The sequence below is a fragment of the Panthera uncia genome (assembly GCF_023721935.1).
Source record: "Panthera uncia isolate 11264 chromosome A1 unlocalized genomic scaffold, Puncia_PCG_1.0 HiC_scaffold_16, whole genome shotgun sequence".
In the NCBI taxonomy this organism is placed as follows: Eukaryota; Metazoa; Chordata; class Mammalia; order Carnivora; family Felidae; genus Panthera; species Panthera uncia.
The window spans coordinates 53166674-53174304 of record NW_026057576.1 but is presented as its reverse complement, the minus strand read 5'-3'; the positions used below and the strand labels follow the sequence as shown (position 1 = coordinate 53174304).

Here is a 7631-nt window from a genome sequence, read left to right as displayed (position 1 = left end):
ATATAACTCATGTTAGACTCTGTAGTCTGTAGGTAAATTCTAAAAAGGTACAGAAGAGATTATAATATATAAGTTAATTAAGAGCTTTTTTGTATTTTTAATAATTTATAATGATATGCAGTATCAGATTCGTGACTTGAAATTATAAAACAAAAACAAATTGACTTCCATGCAAGTAAAAAGTCAATTATTTACTAATTTAAAAATAACATCATTTCACCGTACTCAAGAATAATGAGATTATGGGAACTTGGAATTTATATAAACTCTGATGAATAGCAAATATTACTGCAATTTCAATATTATTTTATTCATTGTCATTATATAATTTATTATTCTAAACAGGAAATTTTTGAGTCTGAAAGCATTGCTCTTGGGTTACAGATCCTTTATTGGCCTTAAAAGAGAGTAAGAGTTTTTTTAAAGTTTACTTATTTATTTTGAGAGTGTGTGTGTGTGAGTGGAGGTGGGGGGCAGTGCAGAAGGAGAGAGAGAGACAGAGAGAATCCTAAGCAGGCTCTGGGCCGACAGCGCAGAGCCCCCAGGGGCTTGAACTCACAAACTGTGAGATCATGACCTGACCTGAAACCAAGAATCAGATGCTTAACCAACTGAGGCTCCCAGGAGCCCCTAGAGGGTAAGATTTTTATAAGTCACAAGAAGAGATTTGAGATAAAGAACTGTGAAAAGTGAAATATCTGAAATTATAGAGAACATTGGCATAGTCAGAGAACAGAGAGTATTAGCAAGGCTAAATATAGTGATAGTAATAGAATTAGTGTGGGAGAATAGAAAGAATCTAATATAAGAGGCTAGTATCTGCATCTGGCTGCCTTAGAGAGTTGTTCTATTTCATTATCCATTTAGCAACTGTCATGGTTAGTAATATTCTTCATTACCTTCTGTATGTATCAGTCCACTAAGTAAAATTTTATAACACTTTTGTCATAGGACAGCTATATGTTTTATTTAGACATCTCATACATATGATTTATAGGAATTTAATATCTGTGTTATCTATTAAAGTTATACAATATTCAGGAATCAGTGAAAGGCTAAATGGACTGAAATGTGTCCTAGGTGACAGGATTTTGAGACATCTTGGTGGAAAAGTTTTGGAGAGTGTCCATCCCTAAATGTTAGGTAAAGATACTATTTGCATGCATGTTCTTCCCAATATCTCTTCTCCTAACTTGCAATGGCAAGCCAATTGTCAAGTCAGTTTGAGGAAGGAATACACTGAAAAGTATATCATGAAACAAGATAGCATCGACCCAAACTCATTAAAAAAAAACCTTCTCTTTTGAATTGGGTCCCTGAGATTAATAAATATTCCTGGGAATCCAGCAGACAGAGGAAAAAGTGAAGGAGTAATAGGGGCTGCCCAGAGCAAAAGGAACATGAATTACAATAATAGTAATAGTTTAGCTTACACTTGAAAATTTAAATTTAGGATAAATTCTAGAGAATCCTGTTCCACATTCAAATAAGTTTTTAACATATCAGTAGACACGTGGGTATCTCTGGGAGTTTTGGTGGAATAATAACAGGATGAAATTTTACTTAAAGAATATTAATGTGGCAGCAGTGTAATAGGAAGATTGAACAGGGAAGCTGGGAGTTGAAGCCAGAATGAAGAATTAGAGTCACTCATAGATTGCATCATTTTAAATTGTTGTTTCTGAGGATGCAAATGTTCAAACATTGGCACTTTCATATGGATTTCTAGACATGATGTAATAGGGTACTAAAGTGATATTATTGAGAGAATAGAATAAAAGAGATAGATGTAAAAAAATCATTGTCAATTTTAAGGATCTTGCTTCACTAAAGTAACAGAGTATGAATCCAAATGCTTTTTGGAGCTTCCTAGGTATGAACCGAACATCTTACAGTTATTGTTCACTGAGTACTCAAGATAAGCCCGATACTGCTACAAGTATCTTATAGATGAGCTCATGGAATTATTACAACAACCTTAAGAGACAGGTACTATTATCATACTCATTCAGTAAGTTAGGAAACAGAGGCACAGTGAATATTTCTAACTTGCCCAAGGTAGCCCAGGTAAGATGCAGGACCAGTATTTGAATCCCAGGTGAAACTATAGCTTTGATTAGCTAAAATACACTGGATTAAGTTCCAAAATCATCTAGTCCACATAGAGCATTGAATGCACGGTTTTGTTTTGTTTTGTTTTGTTTTGTTTTGTTTTGTTTTGTTTTTGGCAAGTAAAAGAGTAAGAATTAAAAATAGAACCTAGATTAAATAAAACTAAAAAGTAGATGAAATCTCATTTTCATTCCTAGAAACTCTCAAATTTAACTTAAATCTCAGGATCCTAACACCCTTAATTTATCATTGGTACTTCCACTCAGTTCTCAGCAATTATTCTTCAAAACTACTAAATCTTATTAAAGTCTGTGCCATATTTTCTCTCATTTCAAGCTCTGCCTTCTGTGACCAAACACATAAATTAATTAAAGCTATATTTTTAATGTTCATAATGGTTTCCTTTATTTCTTTATGGAGAATATTTGCTTTGTAATTTGACTTTGTTGGCCTTAACTTAAAGAAGTAATCTGTTTATAAACTTGAGAAAACATATCCACATCAGTTACAAAATTGTCAGATCTTACAATAAAGATGACTGACATGTCCTTGTAAATTCTACACCCTAGTATTTAACTTTCTCAAATTTTAAAACAAGTCTTTGTAAGTATATAGTTATAGCATTAGACAGATAACTGAAGAAAAAAAAAACAAAAATAGAGAACAACATAAACAGAAATTTTTCAGTTATTATAGAATTTAGCTTTTCTAATGTTCTATGAAACACATTCATAAATTAAGGCATAATTTATATGTGAAGCATATTTATAGCTAGGAAATTCATAAATATTTCTCAGCTTGAAAACAATTTTCATAAGTTAATTAATCTTTAATCAGATATAAAAACAATAGAGTCCTTAAGCATATCAAGAAAAAAAATTCTAGTTAAAAAAATACAATACTTCTTTTCCAGTGATTAAATTAATTGCTAAAAACTCCAGTTTACATGGATAATGTAAAAATTTTAGGTATATTCATACACACACACACACACACACACACACACACACACACACAGAAAATGACCAGGTAAGGATCTCAACATTGTGTTACTCTGTCCTTTTTCTCTATGTAACATGTGTTCTTCTGCCTCTTAGTTTCTCTTTAGTTATGGTATTTTCTTCTGTTCATTAATTGTTTTACTGTTTATTTATTTATTTTGAGACAGAGAGCAAGTGGGAAAGGAGCAAAGAGAGAGGGAAAGAAAGAATCCCAAGCAGACTCTACGCTGTCAGCACAAAGCCCCAGGCAGGGCTCAATCTCATGAACAGCGAGATCATGATCTGAGCGAATATCAACAATGGAATGCTTAACCGACTGAGCCACCCACCTGCCCCTCTTCTGTTCATTTAATCATACATCTGTATACAGCTTCTTATGAGTTTCTTCATTTCTTAATTTAGCTTTGTTTTCTTCCAATATTCATTCCTCTATAACTTACTTCAAATTCTAGAAATTTGCCCCATAGTGTTTATATGTTTCATGTCCTTAGCTGAAGAAATAATATTTTGCAATCTCAATGTTTTGTGGGGTAGGGGACAGGAAATGAGCTTCTTTTTATTTACTTAGCTCCCAGCTATGATTTAACTAGATAAGCTGAGAATAAAGTCCCTATGCCTTTATTAATATCTTTCTTTAAACTGTGGAATGTATAATGTAATCATATATCTATAGTTACAAAACTCAATATTTGTTTACTGCTTTAGAATTTGTAAGATTTTCACATATAATTTTCTTATAATTTTTCACAACAAAGAAATGTGGACCACTCCTCTCCACCCAATGTTCCCTCCATAATTTTTCTATTATTATTTTCAAATAAATTTTATCATCTAATATGTTGATTCTAATCTATTATATCCATTTCCTTTTTGATTTTGTTTATTTGGTCCCTCTCTACCCCATCCCACTAATGAATTAAGATTTTTGAGAACAAGTATTTTGTTTTGTTTAGTGCTATGTCTGCAACATCCAGAACATTTAATGGAACATAGCTGGACATCAATAAATTATGGCTGAATAAATATGAAATGAAATTATCCCAAATTTGACTTCATAAGTGAAGAAAAATTAAGGATATAGATTTTTCCTAAATATATAGAGCTATTAGTACAAAGACAGTATTTGACTCATGTTTCCTGCTTCCAAATCCAAAGTCCTTCCAATAAATTTAATTGGAATAAACATCTATTGATTGTTTCCCATTTACATGATTGAACATGTGTTTTTCAAGAAGGTAAAAGGAATCTCTAGTTAACAAAAGTATTCAAAAGAAAAAGGGAAATTATTCTAGAATGTTATTTTCTGGGGTTATTATTTATTTGTTTATTTTACTTCTAGAGAAGATTCCACAATTACTGAGAAATTGAGAGTCATCTAAATAAAGCATCCCAAATTAAAATATATAGCATTAAAATATTGAAAAAGAGAAACCCCTGAGATTCTTTGAAATGACAAGTAGAACATAATTTCCAGCAATGGGTTGTCAGTTCCCTATAAATGCAAAGCCTTTCTTTTTTATAAGTGCTAAGTTGCTACAGAAACTCTTATAAAATAAAACTCAAATAAGAAAAGTATCTGAGACAATGAGCTGTAGTTTTAGTAGGGAACTTAAAGTGAATTGGATGTAGTTTAACATTTTATAATCAATGAAAACAGAAAATCATGTACATAGTGCAATTTACTAAGTTGAAACAATGTGACTAAATTATATGTGAAATGAACATATTTTGAAAGAAATGACAAATGTCATTCAGACACTTTTCAGCATGTAACTGCAAAGGAAGTACCCAGCTCATAATTTGGGAAAAATCTCTATATAGTTTTTCAATAAGTAGATCCTTCACAACCTGCTGAGTTTAACATTACCATACTATTTTACTATAGATAGAAAAAAAGCATTAAAAAAGAAAAGCTAATATTCAAGATTTTTGAATTTTTTACATACTAATTTTAATTATAATGTTTATAAATATTATCCTTTTGAGATATAGTTTAGAAATTACTTTTAAGTTTAGGTCATATATTGCTCATAAGAATAGGTGTTTTATATTATTATTATGAGTCTTATGAATGAATAGAAGTTTATTTTAGTCAAAATTCCAAATCTTGGGTAACAGAGAATATCAAAATATCATGATCAAATTTACTTTTTAAAGCCAGGTGTTCATGATTCTTTGAAATAATATTATGGTGTTTTCAAGTGAATTAATTATGGTTGCCTTAAAAGAGCAGTGTTTTATTTTGTTTCTTTTTTTAATAGTCATAGAAGAATTTTACTGTTCTCACGTTTAGCTAACTGGAAAATAAAATTAGTTGTCGACTAATCATTCAGTAGAAGATTTGAACCACCTCTTTTTCGTGTTGTTTTTCCTGTAGTTACAGAACTTGGAAAATGAAGAGTATTTCAGAAAATAAATTAATGGAATAATACTCCAATCCCTGGTGAACATTAGTATTGAAGCATATTTTGTCTGGTGCTAGGTGTAGGGATAGATGTAGGAAGGGTACTCTAAGAGGAAGATATAATATTTTTGGCATATTGTAATTACTTGCAAAGGGAAAAGCAAATATCGCATATGTAATTTTTTCTAACCTTAATGCCTGTTTTTTTGCTCAAATAAAACCTGCAAATAGCAGCTGTATGATTTTATAGAAATAAATTTGCTTTTGAATGCATCTTCAGGACAGCCACTTTTTTCTTCTATGTTACTTTTTTTTTTATAAAGAAATAATAACAGCTAACATTTGTTGAATGGCTACTGTGTATCAGGCATTTTCCTAAGCTTGTCATGTATTTAAACTCCTTTAAACCACATGACAGCCATATTCAGTGGAAGCGATTTAGTCCCCCAGTTTTCTCATGGAGGTAGTAAATACCTTCTTTTGATCACACTGATAACATGGCAGAATGAAGTTAGGAATTAATATCAGAAATTTCAAAGCCAAAGGTTAAAAAACACTTACATCAAGATACCTTGAAGCATTAAGATGAATATTCTTACTAGCCATGGTTTTTTGTAACTGTTCTTTAATATTTTATATGAATATGAATTTATTTTAAAATGCGCATTTCTCTGAGAACCTTCAACATTTTTTAGTACTCTAGTTTGAAGCCAGCAATTATATCATGATAGAATATTTTGAAAAATTATTGTTATTTCTGGCACATTTGAAAATTATTTTCTATTTTATTCAGTTACTTTACTTCCCAAATAATGCCAGACTACATTGCCCTTGTAACAAATGTAAACACTGAAAATGAGATAACGCCCTTCTGCTTAGCTTGGTTCACTCATTTAAGTTATATACTATGAAGTGGCATTGCAGTATTATGGGATTTTATACAGATGAGAATAAATTGAACTCATATGTTACTGTGATAATTTTTGTTTACATTAGATATTATCATTTAAATCTTTTCCAAACTTTTGAATGTGATGCTAATTATGATTTGAAGAATATAACTGGCGTGGGCTTTTTTTTTTTTTTTTTTGGATGTCTGATTTTATTTGTTACCCTTAGAAAATCTTTCCTCCCCCACTGAACTCAGACTCAGAGGTGGAAGCTCTCAGACAGGACAGCCTTTGTCTCTTGCCAGTCTGTTCCTAGTGTTTTTCTTTGGCCTCCTTCATTCTCTTGCCCAAAGGTTTAGCATATTCTGCAGCCTCTTCCTTATTTTTCTTAGTACATTGTTTCTTCAGAGCAACACACGGATGTTACATGGAGTAACAATACGCTGAATTTTGGGTGCTTGGTTGTAGGCTTCTTATCTTTATTTGGGGGCTTTCTTACAACATATTGGCAGACATCATCTTAGATTGAAAAGTTTGCAGATTCTTTTTCTCCCCTTTTAACAACGACCAAATTGAGAACACTGAGATTGGCATCCACAATGCAACCCCAAGCAGATTTGTGCTTTCTTTGTCCAGGCCTCCTTGGTCAGTAGCAGGAATGCACCTTACTCAGCAGCAGGAGGACATGGCCATGGGTCTAGATACCCTGCTTCATGGAGAAGTCTTGTTTGTCATTGCCATCACTGATTCAGACCTCATAACCCTTCCATTCTTTATCCAGAGCATCAGCAGCAACTTCTGTGGCCATATACTTCCATAAAATGTATAAATTTTGAGTTCATCATCCACTTCAATAAGTTTCTGGAAGGCTGTAGCTGGGAAAGAAATGTTCAGCTTCATCCTATAACAGATTACCACCTCCAAGGTGCCACAAGATGAAGACATGCATGGGCTTCCTTCTGATATATTCTGGAAACAAGGTGTATTTGTAAAAGCCACCCATTCATATATTTTGTTCAACTTCTTTTGGAAGTTTTTTTTTTCCTTTTCCTTTTTCACTTTGTAGAAATATTTGATGCATTCTGCATAGAATTTTTATATATTCGTTGGAAACATTTTCTTCTAGGCTTTTAGTTATATATATTTCATTTGTAAAATATCTTTTGAAGTATAGAAGTATTGATTATTTGACTTGTTAGTTTTCTTTAGTCGAATTGATCAATC

The 7631-nt window shown here is 31.8% G+C and overlaps 1 pseudogene; it reads right to left on the bottom strand.

Moving 5' to 3' along the window:
* Positions 1-6632: 6632 nt before the first annotated feature.
* LOC125934031 (40S ribosomal protein S6-like) lies at positions 6633-7307 on the bottom strand (annotated as a pseudogene).
* Between the last annotated feature and the right edge of the window lie 324 nt (positions 7308-7631).